General features: G+C 43.1%; 1 protein-coding gene and 1 pseudogene across 2 annotated transcripts in view; both read right to left on the reverse strand.

Moving 5' to 3' along the window:
* Window positions 1–20,155, reverse strand: part of LOC124545370 (prolactin-releasing peptide receptor-like) — an 835,248-nt gene that overhangs the window by 670,086 nt on the left and 145,007 nt on the right. The window lies entirely within an intron of this gene.
* LOC124546191 lies at window positions 1,706–1,823 on the reverse strand (annotated as a pseudogene).

Consider the following 20,155-nt stretch of genomic DNA (forward strand, 5'->3'; position numbering starts at 1 on the left):
ACATTCTTTTGCAGCCAAATTATACTAAGGTACTGCTCCTCTCTTGTTGGAGTGATTTGTCTCTCTCATGTTTTGCTGTAAGGCGTCAACAGTGTTCTAATTAATTAACCAAGTAGATCACTAACGTGTCAGAAAGTACAGCCTTACAAAGGTATCGAGCGCTTCGCACTTCGATAACGCATGCCTGACCTTACGGGATAAAACTACCACTTTGCTACTTGTCGGTTGTCACAAAACTGTGTTCCTTCGTCACTCCGTTTGCTATCGCTCACATTGGTGACTGGCACCCGCAGAATTGTTCCGATCGAGTGGTTATTTCAAGCGCTACGTCTGTACCTGTAGCTACACTGGTCGTTGGCCCCTTTGTATGGATTTCCTGTAAATATGGCTAATGTAAATATGTAAATTCCGCAAGCCAACGCCACAGGTTGTACTAGATCCCCAGCCAGACGGTGAATACCTTGGGTAATGAAACTTCCTGGCAGAATAAAACTGTGTGCCGGGCCGAAATTCGAACTCGGGACCTTTGCCTTTCGCGGGCAAGTGCTCCACGAACTGAGCTACCCAAGCACGACTCACGCCCCGTCCTCACAGCTTTACTTCTGCCAGTACCTCGTCTCCTACCTTCCAAACTTTACAGAAGCTCTCCTGCGAACCTTGCAGAACTAGCACTCCTGAAAGATAGGATATTGCGGAGACATGGCTTAGCCACACGCTGGGGGTTATTTCTGGAATGAAATTTTCACTCTACAGCGGAGTGTGCGCTGATAACTGGGGCAGGCTGAAACATTGGGTAATGTCCCTACTTTACAGGCTGGCCCTCCCAATTCATGGAACAGTAGTTTTCAGATACCAGGAATAAAAACAAACTCACTATTTGTAATGAAAATGTTTGATGTCTGGCTTCATCAGTTGCGAGCTTCGTTCTTACAGGCTATTTCTGTATTTGTACGTATCACGTATTGTAAGGTTACCTCCTGTTTATTGTGAGTCATTTGAGCCTTCATTGACGCGATTCCCACCTGCGAGTGTTGCAGTCGCTGGTACTCGACAGGCTCTCGTTCCGCCAGTCGGCCCTCTAACCATATCGATTCTGGGTCCGTATTACGGCGTCCGGCTGACCACGCACCTCGGCTCAGCTGCAGCCCAGCTGGTCGCCGCCAATGCGCCCAACACCGCCTTGGTCCCATGTACGCAGTCGATTACATGCCGCTGCATCGACTCCGACGGCTTCGCAAAGTGCGTAGAAAAAGACACATTGCCAGGGACTTCCAACTATTAACGACTCAAGTGACGCCAATGGATATCGGTATTGTTAGGTAAAAACACAAAGTCTGTACCCCCTGTCCCTATTGCATATTTCATAATCGATTTTTTAAAAGGAGTATTCAGCCCTGTATTAGCTTTAACACCCATCTTTTAAATAAAAGATGTCTGAAGAAAAAACTTTTTATGTTTTGAACCGGTGGTTAAGAGTGAAAGGTATCAATCATTGTAACAGTCACATACCCGTAACCAGCTGCCATGGGGCAATCAGTCTTCAGGCTATCGGGGCCATCCGACCGCCGTGTCATCCTCAGATGAGGATGCGGATAGGAGGGGCATGTGCTCAGCATACCGCTCTCCCGGTCGTTATGATGGTTTTCTTTGACCGGAGCCGCTACTATTCGGTCGAGTAGCTCGTCAATTGGCATCACGAGGCTGAGTGCAACAGTGCATGGCGGCCCAGATGGTCACCCACCCAAGTGCCGGCCACGCCCGACAGCGCTTAACTTCGGTGATCTGACGGGAACCGGTGTATCCAATGCGGCAAGGCCGTTGCCCGGCTGCCATTGAAGGGGGAAGGAATTGTACATGGTAAAGGGTAATAAGGGTAAAACGTTTTACTATATTCTACTTCTATAATTTTGACTTAGCCTCAGGCAGTGGCGTGAGCAGTTACGTAAACTTCTCCGCAGTACCTGCGGCTGGCTCCCTCGTTATTATGCTGAGCTATGGACGCCACCACTGTATCATTGCGTCAGAGACGCCGACTTTCTACCAGAAACCCGCCAATGGGAGGACCGAGTGCCGTCACGTGAGGTACGCAATAGGGTCGGTGAGGTAGCGGCCGCAACAGCGGGTCGCTCTCTTGCCTGGCCGCTTCCTTACCCTTTGGATGTCCATCCTAATGGGGCGAAATGCTCTTTCCGTACCATGTACGGTGACTGCGTGCCCGTAGCCAGTTTTCGTGCATATTGTACCCCTCAGTGGCAGTTTTTGAGAATAAAACCAATTTCTCACTGAATCCTGGCATTTCTCATTTTAAGTGTAGGAAAAGCACCCTGGATGCCCACTTGAGTTCCTGATACTAGCCGGCCGCAGTGGCCGAGTGGTTCTAGGCGCTTCAGTCCGGAACCACGCGGATACTACGGTCGCAGGTTCGAGTCCTGCCTCGGGCATGGATGTGTGTGATGTCCTTAGGTTAGTTTGGTTTAAGTAGTTCTAAGTCTAGGGGACTGATGACCTCAGATGTTAAGTCCCGTAGTGCTTAGAGGCATTTGAACCATCCTGATACCATCCTCACATGTACACCATTGTGTAGTTTATGGGAGTCAAATCCGCATTTACTGTGAGTCTACGTTTGCCGCCGTCCCTAATATTCGTTGCACTACCGTCATCGCCAATTCCTGCCCGTACATTGATAAGCGATCCTGATCCCCCACCTCCACGATTGCTCGATGATTTGCATCTGCCCACTCTGTTATGTACTATATCGCTTGTTAATCATCCCTCGTCTATAAATAAAATGCAGGTTGCGACCTGCGGATCTCCAGACTCAACCTTAATCGGGCATGCTGGCCCGCTGGTCAAAGAGCTTGCACGCATTGCATACAATATGGATAGTGCTTTTGTAGAACTGACAGGGCAGGAGTTTGGTTGATACCAACACTAGATCCAGTTTCTCGCACACTTGTTTTCGGAATCGTCTTCTACATGTCGCAGTACCTGCTCCACACAGTCTCTGGAGTGCGACCTGTGCGAGGTCTACCGCAGTCCGTTTGTCCGATGTCCCGGTTGCGAATTATCCAGAGTCTGCAAGTCGATGGAATGGCCTGCTGAACATTCTTCCAGATGAAATGGAGCGTTGCGGATGTCGTTCAGCGTACAACCCATGGGATGGCAATTACTGCTATTGACAAACCCGTAACAGAATATCATGTTTGCCGTTTGCCTCGTTGAATAATAGGCCTCCACTGCACTGTTTACAGTAAAGTTTGTCCATAATGCACGGAATGGCTAATCTCGTTTTGCTAACGAAGTGCTTGAGCCGCACAACCTCAGCTGAGTGATGTAGCAGATCGTTGCGCTGCAATGACTGCTGTCCCAAAGTTGTGACCAATCAGACATGCACAATGAACTGCAACAGTAAGATGGCCTACACCGCCCAACACTTCGTATTAGGCGTCACATGGAAATCGGCCCATATCTCAACAGAAATTGATTTCAGATAATTCAACTGCAGTAATTTTTCTTCTAATTTTTACCATATTGTCTTCCATAGGAGTATGTGATACTTTCTCTAAAATAGCCTGTATACATTTGAAATATTTCACTAGGCGTGTGTATGATATTCACATTTACAATACGTTATCAATATCAGAGTTGTATAACCCCATCCGCAGACGCCCATATGGCTGTACAGAGCAATCAACCATGGAGCACAGAAACTCACTATTAGCATAAGGACAGGTATCTCTACGTGAGTGTAGAGGAGTTTTCCTGAATCATCCGTTTCTAAAGTTGACTTGCTCAGAGGATCTTTACGCACAGAATTTGAGTTTAAAATGTCCTAATTTGAGTAGTCATACTGAGATCTGCGGACGAAATAATGTAACGCTGAAAATGTTAACAAAGTGGAAACATGAACATCAGAAGCAGAAAGAAATGAATAATACTTTTCCAACAAATTTTGTTAATGAATACAGCCGAATGTCCTAGTCTAGCAAGAAAGATGAAAATCGTAAAACACTGCGGTTGTTATTATAATCTTCAGTGCGAAGATTTCATGTAGCTCCTCACCCTAGCCTCTCCAACGCAAGTCTCTTCAATCTACATCCCCTAGAACCAATTCACCTTATTCTGGCCTTTATCTCCCAGTACAGTTTTGTTCCCTCACTCCTTCCTCCAGTAACAAATTAACTATTGTGATTCCTAAATATATTTACCGATATATATGTGTTCATTTTCAAATATTCAAATGTGTGTGAAATCTTATTGGACTTTACTGCTAAGGTCATCAGTCCCTGAGTTTACACACTACTTAACCTAAATTATCCTAAGGACAAACACACACACCCATGCCCGAGGGAGGACTCAAACCTCCGCCGGGACCAGCCGCACAGTCCATGACTGCAGCGCCCTAGACCGCTCGGCTAGTCCCGCGAGGCTGTGTCCATTTTAACTGATGACACTGAAATATCTAAAAAACTATGCATTGGATCAAAATAGTTATAATTTCAATTAGTTTAGACATCCAACAATACCTCTCTCGACCCCCCATCCCGCCACCTGCATTGGTGACTGGGAAAGCTCTGTAATCTTCAGTGGCAACCCCGTTTTTTTATTGCAGATTACGATTCTGTTGGAAAATCTACATACATTGTGTCTGACGCATTTTCTGTGTTTCGCCACAGGTGGCGCAGAAGTTGGAGAAGTAGAAATGGCTACACAATCGTAATTTATGACATGCTACTCAATGGCCCTCTAATATCCAATGGCATGTGGGACCTCACCTCCATGCTGCAATTGTAGGACACGTCAATATTTCGTAACTTCTAATTGGAAACCCCATTCTCGACGTTGTATTCCTAGGACTTGTTGAACAAGATACTACCCGACGCGCCACTGCGTTCGTGCCTCGAGGATAATGCTACTCTACTTTCCAAATTAGACTAAGTGTTCGAACTTACTACCGCCAACTGCAATACAGTTTCAAATGACAGTACATAGGACAAGTGTATTTGCGGGTATGTGAGCACAGTCGTTTCTGATACGGTCGACCATGTCATCACAGACTGTTGGCACCTGATTTTCAAATATCCCCATGGAAAGAAATCCGGCGGCGTCAAATCCGGCCACCTAGCTGGACGATTAATAGGGCCACCTCTGCCCAAACACCCATCGGTGTAAACACAATGTAATGCCTCCCGTGCTTCAGTTGCTTAATGTGCTGCGAAACTGTCATGCTGGCACAACACACGTTGTTGTATGTCCAGGGCAACAGCCTGCAGTGCTACCGGTAGTGACTGCTCCAGAAATCTTCTATATTTGCCTCCTTTCAAGTTTCCGTCGATAAAATACGGACCAATGAGTTTGTTCCACATGACACCACACCATACGTTAATCGATCAAGGATCACCGGTAGTGACTGCTCCAGAAATCTTCTATATTTGCCTCCTTTCAAGTTTCCGTCGATAAAATACGGACCAATGAGTTTGTTCCACATGACACCACACCATACGTTAATCGATCAAGGACATTGATGGTCAACTTGCCGTCAACAATGGGGATTGTCGCCATTCCAGTAATGCATATAGTGTCGGCCAACACTACCATCGTTTGTGAATATAGATTCATCGGAAAATAGTACCTCGGCAATGAATGTGGGTGTCATTTGCATTTGTTGACGTACCCATTCATTAAACACTACCCGGTTACGGAAATTGACGCCATGAAGTTCTTGATGCAGTGACATTTGGTATGGATGATACCTATGACGATGCAGTGTTGTGAGGGTCCTACCTACGGACATGCCAGAATCGCGGTGTGATTGTTGAAAGCTTACCGGTGGTTTGTGGTGCTTTGCCGCTAGCACAGCTATTTCGTTAGCTTCTCCTTTAACACGTTTCCATTTGCCGGTCTGTACACTGCCATCAGACTTAAGGGCGTTCACAACCTTGTAAAAAAAGGAACGAGAGCGAACTTTCTCTGGAAAACACTCGGCATACAAGGCAACAACCGATTCAACATTTCTCCCACATTCTCCGTAAATCAGAATCATTTCAAGTTTTTCTTCTGTGGTTTCAACGTTCATCGTCCACTTCTAAGTCAGCTCTCCAAATGATACATGGGTCTATAGGCAAAAAGCACCGCACAAGTATTGTAATGTTCAGAGCCACTATGTGTTCTACGTCTACACGATACTCGAGCTCCGGTCGCAGTTTACTGCCTGCTATGATACGTCGTAGTTGGCTGTACGGCCACGGTGGCGCGTCGAATAGTCCGCTGTTCGGTATGTCGGAGGAATACAACGTAGCGAATGGGGTTTCCAATTATTAGAAGTTATGAAATACTGGCCTGTCCTACCCTCGCAGCAAGTGATGGGGGGGGGGGGGGGGGGGGGGTCGGAGTGTCCCACGTATCATTGGATATTCAAAGCGCCATTGAGTAGCACGTCGTAAATAACTATTGTGTACCGATTTCTATCCCTCCGATTACAGCGCCATCTGTGGCGAAACGTAGAAAATGTTTCAGACGGAATGTATGTAGATTTTGTCGTAGAATCGTAATCTGCAATAAAAAACGGTGGTCCCATTGAAAATTCAGAAGTCTGCCCCCGCCATCCACGCACAGACTAGAGTGGCGGGTCTTGTGTTGTATCGTTATATGTCCTCCTTCGAGACAAACTAATTGCAATTGTAACTTTTTTTAATCTTATACGTAGGTTGAGGTATTTCAGTGTCTTCATTTAAAATGAACAACCCGAATAAAGATTTCTCTCCTATGTTCCTCATCATTTTCATCTTTGTTTACCTCCAACGTAGATTAAATGGAAATATCCTGTCAATTCAGTTCAGCAGATGGGAACATTACCTTTCGTTTCGCTAGTATATTACTGTTCCTTTAGTTACTAACTTCATCATTCTTTAATGATCCTTTAAAGATTTTATGTTTTATTTTGAGATAGGAGACAAGCAAAATATTACAGTTTCCAGAATGAGATTTTCACTCTGCAGCGGAGTGTGCGCTGATATGAAACTTCCTGGCAGATTAAAACTGTGTGCCCGACCGAGACTCGAACTCGGGACCTTTGCCTTTCGCGGGCAAGTGCTCTACCAACTGAGCTACCGAAGCGCGACTCAGGGCCGCTACTCACAGCTTTACTTCTGCCAGTATCTCGTCTCCTACCTTCCAAACTTTACAGAAGCTCTCCTGCGAACCTTGCAGAACTAGCACTCCTGAAAGAGAGGATATAGCGGAGACATGGCTTAGCCACAGCCTGGGGGATGTTTCCAGAATGAGATTTTCACTCTGCAGCGGAGAGTGTTTCGATGGAAAACATGTAGACTATTGCTGTCTCAATTTAAAGGACAACATTCTAGAACTAAACTAGGTACATCCAGTAGCCAGACTAAACACGTTACACAACGTATGATAAGATACGTATTAAGAATTGTCACCGAAGTAACTGTGAAACTGAAATGACAAAAATAGTTCATTGATGCTTTTATAAATTCCTCTTAGAACTGAAAATTATTGAATCAGATAAAATAAACGCCTTAGCGTGTGATCATATTTGTTCTAATGGCTTGTAATTATGATCGCATTTGAAAATGACTTACTATAAGAGTAAGCGCCGTGCAGGATTAGCCGAGCGGCCTAAGGCGCTGCAGTCTTGGACTGTGCGGCTGATCCCGGAGGAGGTTTGAGTCCTCCCTCGGGCAAGGGTGTGTGTTTGTCCTTAGGATAATTTAGGTGAAGTAGTGTGTAAGCTTAGGGGCTGATGACCTCAGCAGTTAAGTCCCATAAGATTTCACACACAATTGAACTTTCTTTTATAAGAGTAAGCTATCTATAAAAATTTACCTGTAAATGAAAATACTGAATATTCTTTTTCAGAAACTTTCTTCTCGTCTAACGTGTGCTTAAGATATCTCATTCAACTGATGAGCAATACTGACTGTTGGTTGGTTGGCCTTGTTTTGCGCATGTGAACAGTCTAGTGAAACAAAACTAAGTGAAAGGCTGAATTTGAAATAATGAAAATAGATCTAATTAACACCCGAAAGAAACAAATTGCGTACTTACAGGGGGAACTCCTCATCGCTCCTCCCCCTTACCCCCAGATTTAGTGGTAAAATGGCCAGAGGATATCCCATCAAAAACAACTCAGGCCAAGCATGGAAACAGGACGAAGGTGTGCTGAACTGTGAAAAAATAGAAATAGTGAACGGCCCAAGCTGAAGATATGAAACATAGGGCGAATTGACAGAATCACTGCATCGTGGTTGTGTGCTCACGGTGCCAGAGTGCACAGCCGAAGATCCGTGTTTAAATCTTTCTCGTGATCTTTTTTCACAAAATTATGAACTCTCCGTCCGGTCATTAACGTATCCGTTCTCCTTCTGTAGTTTTGGCAATTGTCATGCCATAAAATGAGTCATGTGGTAAGAATATAGTACCGTCGTAAGTGAATGTGATGAATAGTGAGAGCATGCGGGATGTCACATATATCTCTCACAGAAATGAAAACAACAAATAAATGGGTGCGAACTATGTTACAACAAATGAAATCAAAAGTCAAAATTTTCAAAACGGAACGCAAGAGTCATAACATGTGCTACTTATAAATAACAAATGGGAGGTACGTACGTCTGAAGGTCCCTTCCTTACATCTCACTGTTGTAAACGGACGTTACATCACGACACAGACGCGATTTGAATACAGCGAACAAAACTTCAATGACTGGACAGACAGTCAATAACGTTGTCAAAAAATTTAAAAAAATACATACGGGGTGCGAGGCAACTTTGAATACGTATCTCCCCCTTCGCAATTCAACACCGTGACCACATATCCACAACGCCGTTGTTATTCACATTCGCTTGATGTTACACATCTTGAGCTCGGATAGTTCGCTGTTTCTATTTTGCTTCTTTTTTCACTGTTCAGTACACCTTTCCTCTGCTTTTCATGCTTGATTGGTGTCCACATTTTGATGGGCTATCCACTGGGCTACCTTATCACTAAATCCAAGGGTGGTGCTTAACTCAATGTTGAAGTACGTTATGAAAATTGTGTAACATGAAATGAAAATTTTGATTCGAAATATCCACGAAACAAAATACTCCTCAACTCGGTAGAAAATAACTGTTTAATATTATCTACACCGTTCAAGTAAATTAATCTGCTTAATAAGCTCAATACCCGAAAATTCAGACTGTGTACCGTTTGCTCACAAGAATGTAAAGTGAGGTCTACCCTGAAATAAAAATAGCTTACCTCCTGCTCATCATACTCTTTTGTATTTGGTGTACTGACGCTCTCGAAAGCAAATTTAAATCAGAAAATGCAGCAAGTAAAAAAAAGTAATCTACTCACTACAAAATTTGTTTCTTGATCGTCAGAAACAATATGTGGCTTCGTGTGGCTTAAGGTGCTATGCACACACAACAAAACATTCAAAACATCATTAAGAACGATGGAAGGGGGTTTTATTTTAAATAAAGTCGTTCTTGAAAAATTAAACTCTGATTATTGACAAAAACGACTGTACGATATAAGAAGTCTCTAACAACTACAAAATCCTCTCATTACTAAAAATTTTGCAGGCATTTAAACTAATTAACTACGTGTGACATAATAGAAACAAAGGGATCTAATTAACGGGGTTAATGAATATTATTAGTTACCTAAATGACAAACATTTCCTTCAATTAATAATTCTGAGAAACAAACATTTTATTATTGCCCGTGCACTACCTTGATAAATTCCTCCCCTTCTACAGACTCAATCACAAATGTTTACAACAAGTTTTCAGCTCATTAATAATTTCAGATAATTTCTCACAGATTCACAAATATCAAATCTCCTTCCCAAAAAAAAAAAAAAAAAAAAAAAATTCAACTGCTCCCTACTATACCTCAAGCAGTTGTCAGACAAGAAAGTAAACCACAGATAAACTTAAACACAGAATCAAAGATCCTATTCACTACTCGTGCAGCGCGATCGCTCATCTTTGTCCCACTTCAGTAAAGGTGGCACAAAACCTTATACAAGAAACTGGTCAGAAATGTAAATGTGAATAAGATAAAATAAACTTTCAAGAACTGTGACATAATCGCGCTGGAGCAAGCAGCCATCTAATGTTTAAAATTTGTAGAATACAAAACGTTCATTCATAGAAAAAAGTCAAAGACTTTTAAATTCATCAAAAAATCTATTTTATTCGACTTCATAATGGTCAGTGCCCAACACTGTTATCTAAGTTACGAGTATTTGTCCACAGGTTATCTACATCACTTCAAGCAGTAACAAAATTCGTTTGTGACAAGTTCAAACGCGAGTTTTACAGACCGGCAGATGGCATATGCGGCTGTTACTAAACGTCAAATAATTATTAACAGGTGTTTTAGTGTGCAGTCCATTAGTTGTTGCTGAGCAAAGCAAGAGTTAATCTAAAAAAAATTTTCTTCGGCTTAGTTTCTTTAAAAATCCCTATTCTCCATAGTTATTGGTCCGTTATTTTGAACACTGTTCATATGAAATACCCCCATTTTACTCGTTTTGGATTTCGTTGTTCCTACGTTCGACCTCATACAACGGGACAAGCAGTTTTCACACATAATCTCCAATCAATAACTATGGAGAATAGAGATTTTTAAAGCCGAAGAAAATCTTCCCGTTGGTCTGTCTGTAATGCCTTATTTGCTTTATTCGTGCTGCGTCATAGACGCTTCATTCACTTCATTTGAAACTGAAGCTGATCTTTTGATAGTGAAGCGTTCGTTCTCATCCTCCGTTCTATGTCTAGTTACGTTTTCGGTAAGTTCATGTATTGTTAAGTAATAAGTAGTTCCACTGGTAACTTCGGTGCTGAACAGCCCTGGTAACACACACACACACACACACACACACACACACACACACACACATACACACGAACACAAAGTAATTCATGCATTTCGTTTAACAGCCACTTAAATAATTCTTATCTCTGACCTTCACAACACAACACGGCCTGGAAACTTTATGGTTCCTATATATTAGTTCAACATCTATAAATTGACCTGTAGTATGGGCACGTACTGCAGGTGAACTTAGGATAGTACAGCGTGTAGTCCTCGTTGCCAGTGAGTGGGCTGTGCAATTGAACGGATACCGCATTCTGGAAATCGGATTGTATGCTGGTTGGAACGGTGGATTGTCAGTGGGAGGGGTATCAAGGGACAGAGGGTGGAAATTACGAATCAGGGTTCCAGTAATTTGTGAGATTGAGGAGAAAACAAATCACTGCTGGGTACGCAGTGATTTAGAACTGCTCTGCTATCTCTTCACATGTTGCACTCGGTATTCATGGAATTGTGAGGACGCTGTCAATTAAGCTACCAAGCTGACTACAGAGCTGCCTTCCCTTCCTGTGAAGTATTTAGTATGTCAGTTACAAACTGAAAATATTCTCAGTAGGCTTACTGCGTTCGCAGACGGGTCGGTGCAGGAACAGTAAAATTTAAGACTACATCTCGATCCAGCAGGCACAAAAGAAGGGCCCCATTGGTTGAGGCAGTGGACACATTTCTGAGAGAATTGGGACCTCTCGATTTTCTGGGATTTTTCTTAATTCATTTTCGAGAAATGGTGGAATTTAGAACGGTTCTAGGCGATACCTGTACAATACACTCTGCTATTGAAGTTTGTGCTCTGTCTCTAATCACCTCCCTGTCTGTGGGGCGTTAAACTCTATAAACTTGCTTCCTTCAATCATTAATACTCTGTTCAGAACAACAATACTGTCGGCGATGACTGTATGTACAGGATTACGCATTTGTGAGGTTGATCACAAGTTTGTTCTAGATTATTTACGAAACCACAAAACAACTGGGCGGTCACTTGCAGATATGCTACGAAATTTAATATTAATTAAGTGAACGGGTACTAGTGTATTTCCACAGACCGGAAACACGTCTGTTCGTACAAGTATTTTATGTTACACGATAAGCAACTTCATATTAGATTTATTGCCTTTATTCTATTTCAAGTTACATTTCTGTGCAGAGTCGTAATACATTAATTAGAATTTCTTCAAGGATCATTGAAACTAAAATAATGAATATTTTAATTAGAGAAGGACCTACTGAAGTAGTCTTTTATTGTCTTACTTCTTATATGTAAACGAAGTTATCACAATAAAAAGTGATAGAAGACAAGGATTTATCCTCATTTCTGATTTTTAAAATTGATTGGACAGACTCAAAAGGGATAAGTGTTCAAACAAGAACGAAATTCCAGCAGAGCTCTTATAGATATCAGTCCAAAGGGCGAATCAAGAACAATACCAGCTCGTGCATGAAAATTGTAAAACTAGGAAAGTTCCAACAGATTTTGAGCACTGTAATTATAACGCTTAACCAGTGGCCTTGCCGCTATGGTAACACCTGTAGCCATTAGATCACGGAAGTTAAGCGCTGTCGGGCTCTTGGGTGGGTAAACTTACAGGTCTGCCGAGCGCTGTTGGCAAGCAGGGTACACCCACCCTCTGTGAGGCCAACTGAGGAGCTTTATGATGGAGAAGTAGTGGCTTCGCCCACGAAAACTGACAGCGGTCAGGAGAGAGGTGTATTGGCCACATGCCCCTCCATATCGACATCCACTAAAGCCTATGGACTGAGGATGACACGGCGGTCAGTCGGTAACGTTGGGACGGGAAGAAAATTATTACGCTTCGTAAGAATGCAAGAGCAGCTGATATAAAAACTAGCGCACTGTCGATCTGCTATCACATGAGTGTGTATTACGCGAGAGTACTTTCTAGCAGAAGAACACCAGGAACGTACTAGTTTGATTCTTGGATTCTAGGAGAATTAGAGTACAGTTTCAGCACTGTGGCTAATAACAGCAGATCTGGGAGAAACCAGAAACCATATCTTCTGTTCATAGGTTTCGAGAAGTCTTTTCATTAAGTGGAGTGAAATGAAATATTACTCATCTTTAGACCATTTAATGTGAACTATTGTAACTCAAACAACGACGAATATCATACACACCCGAGTTTCCTGTTAGTCGTGCATCGTATCGGAACGCATTATCCTAAAGTCTATAAAGGGCGTCTGTTCTCACCTATCAGAATTAAATGAGTTGCATCAAGTCACGGCGCCATTCAAACGAGATACGAGTTAGAGGAAAAGGAAGGTAAGCTTACTGGACATTATGGGTTGGGAGGAAGAAATAAGACACAAGGGAACCTTCTAGAAGAGTGCTATGCGTTTCAACAATTTCCAGCAAACACACTCTTAAAAAACCACCACAATTTATTTAGTGTATGGCAGAACACAAGGTATTATTATACAGATATAAAACAATGGGAATAATGATAAATAAACTGGAATAAAAGTTTACAATGTTAAATTTATTCTCTCCATGCCGTCAAAAGCATCTGGAGGTCATTGTCAGAAAGTCCTTTGCTTTACCTGGATACGATGTTGAGGTAAACTCCTGCACGATATGTTGTATGAACTGGGCTGACTCGCCGCAAGTACATAATGGGTAGGGCACTTCTTTTTCGAATTGAAAAGGAAGTCCCTAACACACCATGGTTCGTTGGAATTCTGTTTCCTCTTTTTAACGTACGTCGAGGTGTTTAGATAGGATTCAGTTCCGAATGGTAGTGGTTGCTGGATGCACATTTACTCACATTTGTGGCGTGCATCAAATCCTCCAGCAAGAGGTTCTGCAGCAGTTTCTAATTGCTGGTTGTCTGGTTTCAGCCTATCAGATGTAATACTAGGGATACAGTCTTTAATGAGATGCATGTCTTAAACTTATCTAACAAAGCCTCCCGCCTTCTGAGTTCAGGAGGAGAGATGTTATTGTACTCATTGTTATACCGAGGTGGGAGTCGAGCTTGCTTGTTTCGTTGCCATTTAGTCACATAAGGGAACATATTTTGCTTTGTTACACACTAATCCCAATGCAAAACAGTGGAAGGTTGTAGCTGTCTGTACCCGAGTGGTAAAGTACAGATTTTGGAGGATACTGTTTCCGGTGAGAACTGCTGCTGTAGTACGTCAAGTGTTTTCGATATCGTGTCATGTGCAGTCAACCATGACACACAAATACATTACGGTAGGTTTGTATCTTACAGTAACTCAATTGGAACAGATTTTTAGTTATGTTTGGCTTCTTTTTTATTGAGTTGAAAGAACGAGCGCTCTACAAATCACAGGAAAAGATGATATACTCGAAAATGGCCATGGAATACAGGGGTATATCAGCTTGAAAACATCATGGTTAGACAAAAATTCAGAAATATAACTTGGGTAGCCAAAAATACACATGTTCGAACCTATTAATGATGAACATTGAGAAGAATGTAGGACTTGGAAAAATGACTATTCAAGTTGACTAAGTAGAAGTATGAAGAGTAGTTTTGTAGTATGGGAGCGTAACTTACAAAAATTATTAACGCGGGACAGGAAAACGTTGGTAAAGCGATAATGGAGTAGGAGAAGCCCTGAATGATTCAGTGAATATTCGACCTAATGGATGAAAGGTGAAATTACTGAAGCATCAATGGTGATGGAAGAAGGTGGGACAATATCTGATAAGAACTTTAAGAAGGAAATTTTATTTTATACGTTACCTTATTTATCTACGTTTTTATGTCACATAGTTACACGATACCCGTTTTAAATAAAGTGGCTACATCGTCAAGTAAGTACGCAGCTACAACAATTACATCTCATTCCAAGAGCGGGACAAAATGAATGGAAGTCGACACCCGCGTCCTTGTGAGGTGCCTCAACCCGATGGAACTGAGTCAATCCAAAATTTGTAGCAACTAAGAACAGAACTATATCCTGTTATGTGCAAACAAAGAGAAACGAAAATCAATAAAAAAATACTTATTCGCATCGGTGAAGAAATTATAAGAGTTTTAAGTAGGAAGGCAAGTTTATAATGTACTCAGAGTTTAAATTAACAAGAAGTGCAAACAAGTTTGTGAGAAGGTCTGGGAGCAACATTGAAATATATTGAGTATTGGTGAGAAAACTCGACGCGACACACAGGAAAACCGAACGTAGCTTCGAAGAAGTTTAATGCAGATATTTTAATCCACAATGTGTAGATAGAAATCCTGTACTGAATGCAGATGAAAGAATAGACAGATAATAGAGATACACAGACTACTCGTACGATGACGAGGAAGTGTCCCAACGTATGACAAGAAGTGGAAGATGATGTGGAAAAAATTGGTGACGTAGTAAAACTGTTAGATCTTGACAGCGCAGTCCGGTCAAGGCACAAACTCTTCATCTGAAATCAAAGACATACTTTCTAAGTAACACGAATAAATCAGAAGTGTAGAGAGTAGCAAAGTGTTTGAGGTAATGTCCAAATTCTCTGAAACCATAAAATCAGACAATCATGATTATTAAAGGGGCCACGTGCGGGTAAATGTAAAGGCTAATGTACGATTAATGTAACGAACCACTCTTGTAAACTGCTGACTGCAATGGCGTGCAAAAGAATTGATGACAATCTAGATGAATATCAGTTTGCCTTAAAAATGGGAATGGGTACCATTTCAGGATAGCTGAATGAGACACGATAAAAGAACAACTGAAAGAACCTTCCAAGCATTTGTAAATGTAGAGCATTCTTTAGACACTGCAAGGGGGAATAAAATCACAAATCTTGGAAGACTCAGAATAAACTACAGAGACAAGGGACTAATCTGCAGTAGCTACCACCCATGTGGGAGTAAAGGTCAAAGTAGAGTAATTCATATTGTCACGTGGAAGAAGGTATAATTAGATGAATGACTTACACTAACTTCACTTAACGAAGGTTTATTCGACACTTGCACACACAAGAGCGCAGAGCGATCTGCATCCGGGCAGAACATATACGGTATATATGCAGTTACAGAACATTCCAGTACAGTGATTCTTGGCATTTGTGGATACTTCTAGAATGTACTCGAACCGCATGTAGAAATTAAAACTTTACGGATCAGGTGAATATTTAACTCCCGACCCTCCATGCAATAGTCTAGTATCATAGCCGCTACACCACGATGACTATATTACTCAGCTTCTTCTGTGACATTGCTCCCTCGTTAAGAGAGACAACGTCTCGGTGTCACGTCCTCCTAGTCCGGAACGAGTCATCGGTCCTGCATGCTCCGACTGCCGGTGACTGATTTTCACCCTGGTGGTGATCTTAGGACTTCCTTTGCCGCTACGCTCTTCGTCACCTTTGCGCTTGTTGCCCATCGCTGGAGCTTCGAATTTACCCTGGGTTACAGGATCCTTATAGGGCTTCATTCGAAGGACGTTTACCGTATCTCTGACCTATAGTCGTCTTGTGTCGGGGTCGAAATCTTCAACTTCATAAGTAACATCAGACAACTGTCTTACAACCTTGTAAGGTCCAAAGTAGCTCCTGAGGAGCTTCGCAGAGAGACCAACCTTCCGAACAGGACTGAAGATCCAGACGAGGTCATAGGGCTGGTAGACAATAGGGCGGTGGCTCGCGTCGTACCTTCGGGGATCGATTTCTTGAGCCTGCAGCGTGCGGAGTTGAGTTAACTGCCGAGCTTCGTCAGCTCTGGTTAACACCTGGTAGATGTAGTCGTCGCCCACGTCATCGGGATGTAACGGAAACACAGTGTCCATCGTCGTAGTCGCCTCACGCCCATGCACCAGGATAAATGGTGTGAATACTGTGGTGTCTTGTTTGGCGGTGTTGTAGGCAAACGTCACGAAAGGTAGCACCTCATCCCAGTTGCTCTGCTCAACATTGACGAACATTGATAGCATGTCGGCCAAGGTCTTATTAAGGCGTTCAGTAAGCCCGTTAGTTTGCGGATGGTAGACAGTCATCATGTGATGAGTACTGTTGCACCGACGGTTTATCTCTGTCACAAGATTCGATTTAAAAATTTTCCCTCGATCTGTAATTAACGACCTTGGGGCACCGTGTTTTAATACACTGTCTTACACGATGAATTTGGGTACCTCGGAGGCTTCGGCTTTTTCCACGGCTTTTGTAATGGCGTAGCGTGTCAGATAATCAGTGCAAACAATAATACATCTATTGCCACTAGCAGACGTTGGAAATCGTACGAGGAGGTCAGTTCCAAAACGCTGGAAAGGCGTTTCGGCTGGTGGTATGAGTCGGCCAGATGGTTTCTGAGGAACTGTCTATCTCCTCTGGCACTCTCGACAGTGCGACACATCGTGACGGACACTCCTAAAAAAACTGGCCAGAAAAATCTCTTGCGTATCCTAAATGTCCAGCCACGGGTTTGTCATGGAATTTCTGTACAATATCTAAGTGCATGTGTTTAGGAACCACTGGTAGCCACCTCTTTCCAAACGGATCAAAGTTTTTCTTGCAAAGTAATCCATTAACTACTTGAATTTGTCCTTTCACATCCTCTGATCGATTTAACGCAAGCATAATTTGAGATATCTTGGCGTCCTTCTTCTGCTCAACAGAGAGATCCTGGAGTGCAGCGAGACAGTCACTATCTTCATCAAAGTCTTGATGATCTTGCACAGTTTGTCTTGAGAGACAGTCGGCATGTTGGTGTTTTCTTCCACTTTTGTACACTATGGTAATGACATACTCTTGAAGACGTAGTGCCCACCTGGCGAGTCGTCCTGTTGGATCCTTAAGACCTGTCAACCAACAAAGTGAATGATGGTCTGTAACGACTGTGAATGCACCCCCCCCCCCCCCCCCCCCGCATAGAGATACTGTCGAAATTTGCACATGGCCCAGATCACAGCAAGACATTCTCTTTATGCAGTTGAGTAGTTTCTCTCGGCTTTTGCAAGTGTCCTAGAAGCACAGGTTATAACCTTCTCTTTTCCATTCAGAACAGCACCGATCCCATATCCACTGGAATCTGTATGTAGTTCTGTAGGTGGTCTCTCATCATACAGACCATATACAGGGTCGGTCGTCAGAGCTTTTCGCAGCACATCGAAAGAATCTTTTTGAGCACCACCCCAGCTAAATTTAGCATCGGCTTTTAACAACTCTTGGAGTGGCCTGGCTTTGATACAAAAGTCTTTGATAAAACGACGGTAATAAGAACATAATGCGAGGAAGCTTTTCACATCTCTAATACTTTAAGAAAATCCTTTATAGACCTTACCTTTTCTGGGTCTGGCCGCACACTGCCGTCTGAAACAAGGTGTCCAAGTATTTTGATTTATTTTGCTCCAAAGAGACACTTCTTTCGATTAGGTTTCAGTCTGCCCTGTTGGAGACACTTAAGAACGGCACTCAGTCTTTTTATGTGTTCGTCAAATGTCTCTGAGAACATTAAAATGTCATCTAAATAGCAGAGACACATCGCGCACGTCAGATGACATAGAAGATTATTCATTAGCCGTTCAAAAGTTGCTGATGCGTTACACGAACCAAACGGCATTACCTTATACAGGTCCTTAGGGGTGATGAAAGCAGTTTTCTCGCGATCAACGTAATCTATTTCTATTTGCCAGTATCCCGAGTATATGTCCATGGTTGAGAAAAACTTAGACCCCTTAAGACAATCTAGTGTATCTTCAACTTGTGGAAGAGGGTAAACGTGCTTTTTATTTATCTTATTAAGCTTCCTGTAATCAACACAAAAGCGCCAACTGCCATCCTTCTTCCTGATGAGAACCACTGGTGACGACCATGGGCTCTGCGAAGGCTGAATGATGTCATTCTACCTCGTCGCGTATTATTCGTCATTCCGTTGCTGACATACGGTATGCTCTCTGGTTTATTGGTTGAAGGTCTCCAGTGCTAATGTGGTGCTTCACCGTCTATTTGTCTAGTGTGCTCTTCGCCTGTATATTGAAGCATTCAGAGAATTCTTGAATAATCCCAAGTAGCTTGTTCTTTTGTTCCTTAGTGAGATCTGGTGATAGTCGAGCTAGAAGATCTTGTCACGTAGTGGTAGCGCTAATTTCGCCCACAGACTCGGCACGGGAGGTTTCTATGACGCTCAGCTGTTCTGCAATTAACGGCTCAGAGTTTGCTACGCACATGCGTTTTGGAAGGATCAGCGGTTCTCGGCGACAGTTACCTATCCACAATTCACCAAATCCGTTCTTAAACGTGACGACAGAGGCTGGGATGACCAAGTTATTCTTTCAGTGGTATGCTTCTCTTACATTCCACTACAAGATCATGGCATAACACATGACAGTTACCTTTCTAGCGCTGACTGCAGGAATGATCACTTCATCCAGCACACACAGTCTCCCCACACCCGGATGTGCACCTTCCTGTCCAAAGTATCTCATCTCGTCTAACATAACCTTCGACCGACCACAATCTATAACTGCCTGGGATGAATTCAAAAAGTCTCTTCCGAGAATGACGACATGACTACACTCTTGTAAGACGATAAATTCTAAGGGCTGGCCGGCCGGAGTGGCCGAGCGGTTAAAGGCGCTACAGTCTGGAACCGCACGACCGCTACGGTCGCAGGTTCGAATCCTGCCTCGGGCATGGCAGTGTGTGATGTCCTTAGGTTAGTTAGGTTTAAGTAGTTCTAAGTTCTAGGGGACTTATGACCACAGCAGTTGAGTCCCATAGTGCTCAGAGCCATTTGAACCATTTCTAAGGGCTGTATATGGCCACTTATACCCACACGGCTGACACGGTTCCTGTAGGTTTTACATATTTCCCATTAGCCACCATCAGCAGTGATGTTTTGTTGTCGACTAATACGGTTTTCTGCAACTGGCGACGGTACTTCTCCGAAATGACTGAATGTGAGGCTCCAGAGTCCACAAGAGCTTTGGCTGGTCGGCCATCCATGAGTTTCCTATCATTTCTGCAGTGGTCGATGGTGACCTACGTCGTCCTGCACCCACATCTTCGCAGGCCGGGGTAGCCGAGAGGCTCTAGGCGCTACAGTCTGGAACCGCGCGACCGCTACGGTAGCAGGTTTGAATCCTGCTTCCGACATGGATGTGTGTGATGTCCTTAGGTTAGTTAGGTTTAAGTAGTTGTAAGTTCTAGGGGACTGATGACCTCAGAAGTTAAGTCCCATAGTGCTCAGAGCCATTTGAACTCACATCTTCTAGTTCATCTCCGTCGTCCGGGAGTTGGCGTAGGCTAAGATCGGTCTGCTGTGTTCTGGCGAGGGCGTCATCAAA

The sequence above is a fragment of the Schistocerca americana genome, chromosome 8 (genome assembly GCF_021461395.2).
Source record: "Schistocerca americana isolate TAMUIC-IGC-003095 chromosome 8, iqSchAmer2.1, whole genome shotgun sequence".
Lineage (NCBI taxonomy): Eukaryota > Metazoa > Arthropoda > Insecta > Orthoptera > Acrididae > Schistocerca > Schistocerca americana.